Source organism: Egretta garzetta, unplaced genomic scaffold, assembly GCF_000687185.1.
Source record: "Egretta garzetta isolate BGI_Z169 unplaced genomic scaffold, ASM68718v1 scaffold59, whole genome shotgun sequence".
NCBI lineage: Eukaryota > Metazoa > Chordata > Aves > Pelecaniformes > Ardeidae > Egretta > Egretta garzetta.
Window position 1 is genome coordinate 5,104,574 of NW_009267230.1, and position 3,955 is coordinate 5,108,528.

Below are 3,955 nucleotides of genomic sequence, written 5' to 3' on the forward strand. Positions count from 1 at the left end.
CAGGCTGGGAGAGCTGGGGTTGTTCAGCCTGGAGAAGAGAAGGCTGTGGGGAGACCTTATTGTGGCCTTTCAGTACTTAAAGGGAGACTATAGGAAACAATGAGGACAATCTTTTCAGCAGGGCCAGTTGTGACAGGACAAGGGGTAATGGTTTTAAACTAAAACAGGGTAGATTTAGACTGGATATAAGGAAGAAATTCTTTACAATGAAGGGTAATGAAACACTGGAAGGGGTTGCCCAGAAAGGTAGTGGAGGCCCCATCCCTGGAAACATTCAAGGTCAGGTTGGATGGGGCTCTGAGCAACCTGATCTAGTTAGCAGTGTCCCTGCTCACTGCAGAGGGGTTGGACTAGATGACCTCTAGGGGTCCCTTCCAACCCAAAGCATTCTATGATTCTACAATTCTATGATTTTTGATTTACATATGAGAGAACTTTCTACTTTCCACCAAGGATAGTTAGGTCCTAGCCAGAGAGTGCCTTGGAAGGCAGTGGAGCTTCTGGCAGTGGAAGTTTTAAGAAAAAAATCTGAGAATCAGGATACGGGTGTGATTCATTCTGCTTTGGAGCTAAGGATGGCCTCTTTCACACTATGTTAAATATAACTTTACAACTGAAAGGACTTCAGGATTTTTCATACAAATTACTGGCTTTTAATAAGAGAGTCAACATCTCTAGTAAACTCTCCAGAAACTCATACATATGAACATTAACTAACTGGCATCTGGAACTCTTGAAATAGACTAATATTTCCGCTTCTACTTTAAATGACATAATAAAGGAAAGTCCTTCACTGAATTGGTTAATGAGGAACTATTAACTACCACTTTTTCTTGTTTCAAGTCTTTGATTCATCACCTGACAAAGAATTCTTTTTTGTACATTCTAATTGCAGATATTTTTTTTCCCTTTGAAATGCTCCTGTTAATGCAGATAGCATTGTTTCAATGTTTACTTTCTTCCTAGAAGGATGGAGAAAACAGCAAATTACCTTTTTATTACTCATAAGGGCACATTTACTGCACCATATAAGCCAGCATGGGTAAAAATTATTAGTATACCAACATCAGTGGTAGATTTTGTAAATGATGGAAGTACTTCAAGCACACTGCTGAACACAGATCTCAATAGAGAAAAATTAGTTTTAGATGCTGAGAAGCTACAGTTGACTGGAGGTTGTTAAATGTGTTGCCCATCTACAAGAAGGGCTGGAGGGAGGATCTGGGGATGTGCGGGCCTGTCAGTCTGACCTTGGTGCCAGGGAAGGTTATGGAACACAGTATCTTGAGTGCCATCACATGGCATGTACAAGACAACCAGGTGATCAGGCCCAGCCAGAATGGGTTCATGAAAGGCAAGTCCTGCTTGACTAACCTGATCTCCTTCAATGACAAGATGGCCCGCCTAGTGGAAGAGGGAAAGACTGTGGGTGTTGTCTATCTGGACTTTAGTAAAGCCTTTGACACAGTTTCCCACAGCATTCTCCTGGAGATACTGGCTGCTCATGGGTTGGTGAGGCGTACTCTTCACTGGGTACGAAAAAAAAACCTGGCTGGATGGCAGGGGCCAAAGACTTGGGGTGATAAATGGAGTTAAATCCAGCTGGTGACTGGTTACAGGCAGTATTCTCCAGGGCTCTGTATTGGGGCCAGCTCTGTTTAATACCTTCATCAGTGATGTGGACAAGGGGATTGAGTGCACCCTCAGTAAGTTTTCAGGTGACACCAAGTTGGGCATAAGTGTTGATCTGCTGGAGGGCAGGAAGGCTCTGCAGGGGGATCTGGACAGGCTGGATCGGAGGGCTGAGGCCAACTGTATGGGGCTCAACAAGGCCAAGTGCTGGGTCCTGCGCTTGGGTCACAACAATCCCATGTAACGTGACAGGCTTGGGGAAGGGTGGCTGGAAAGCTGCTCGGCAGAAAAGGACCTGGTGGTGCTGGTTGACAGCCATTTGAATATGAGCCAGCAGTGTGCTCAGGTGGCCAAGAAGGCCAACAGCATCCTGGATCACACTGAGGTGCTGGAGGGTGTCTAGAGAAGGGCAACAAAGCTGGCGAAGGGTGTAGAGCACAAGTCTTCTGAGGAGCAGCTGAGGGAACTGGGGTTGTTTAGCCTGGAGAAGAGGAAGCTGAGGGGAGACACTATCACCCTCTACAACTGCCTGACAGGAGGCTGTAGTGAGGTGGGGGTTGGTCTCTTCTCCCAAGTTACAAATGACAGGACAAGAAGAAATGGCCTCAAGTTGCGCCAGGGGAGGTTTAGATTGGATATTAGGAAAAATTTCTTCACTGAAAGAGGTATCAAGCATTGGAATGGGCTGCCCAGGTAAGTGGTTGAGTCCCCATCCCTGGAGGTATTTAAAAGATGTGTAGATGTGGTGCTTAGGGGTGTGGTTTAGTGGTGGACTTGGCAGTGCCAGGTTAACAGTTGGACTTGATGATGTTGGAGGTCTCTTCCAACCAAAACAGTTCTATGATTCTATAAAAACCTTAGAGAAAATAACTTACTCTATTACGAAGAGTTGTTAATAAGCATAAGGGAAAAAAACAGAAAAAAAAATGCCAAATTTTTGGCATCCAATTCTAGACATCTGTGATTTGTGTTTTCAGCAAAACTAAGAGTTAGATGACCTTCCATGTACATACTCCTCTGAGTTCTGACAGAACAGTAAATGTCTGGTTCTAGTGCCTCCAGACAGGCGCGCAGGCAATGAAAAATGAGTTACTAGTGACCCTCTGTGAAAAGTTCAGTTTACATGACTCATACAAGATGCACGGGAAATCTGTGGAAGAAACAGCTGTAATTGTCCAGAATAAGGTTCTGAAGAATAAAACTATCCTTTTGCCGGAAATCCTTTGCTTGACTAGAAAGCAAAAGCATGAAGAAAAAATGGAAAACCTGATTAAAGAAACAGGGTGTTACTCAACAGAGGGAAGTACCATACAATACTGGAATACAAGGAGGCAGGGAACAACTGGCTACACAGCAATTCAGAAGAAAAGGATCAAGGTGCTGAAGTGGATCACAAGCAAAGTGTCAGCTGGCAACAGTACACTGTTACTAAAATAGTCAATCCATATACCAGGAGGTATAAAAAGTAATATAGGCTGTAAGGCAGAAGACTTCCCAGTCCATATCCTTCCGAGGAAAGGCAACCAAGCTTCAAGAATTTGAGACAATCCAAAAGAGATCAAGGAAAACAGTATCTTAATAGGTATGTTATGTTTAACATATGAATATAGCTTAGGAAAAAGAAAATAAGAGACAGAAGACCTCTTTTATGTAAAAGTATTACAAACTGGAGAAACCTTCACCATGAACAACCTGAGAAGGATAAGTAACAGGTTTAAACAAAACTTTCTCATGGCTATGTCTTCTAACAGAAGCAGTGGCACAGGCAGTTTGAGGCACACTGTACCTCTCTGAATGTCTTACTGAAGCCTGTCAGATGGGGACCCACAGCCAAAGGGCAGGGCAACAGTCACAGTGAACTCCTGATCTTGCTTCCTGCCTTATGGTCCTACGATTTCGGGAGTGGAGAGTTTGACTTTGTGAGCCACAACCTTCCTTAATGTGGTTTCTGAGTGGGATTTCGTCAGACAGCTGCATCTGAGACGGCGGTGCAAGCACCAGACCAGTTATGGCCTTGACCCGAGCCCTGTTGCCAGCACCAGGCCACCTCCTCACCTCGTCTGCCTTGGTGGCCAGAGCGACCGTCCCCGTCCCCCAGGCCCAGACCAAGGAGACACAGGAACCCTGGGGCCATGGCACCAGGAGCACAGGCGCCTTGGAGACATCTCTCCTACCTGTGGTTTCTGACCACCTCGGGACTGGGAGGATCAGGAAAGTGTCCGTCTGAACAAAATGTCCGTTCCCTGCTCCTCACGGTCCCCTCAGGCTAACCCTGCCTGGCCACCCCAGCCTCAGCCCTGTCGGCGGCCGACCCCAGGCCCTG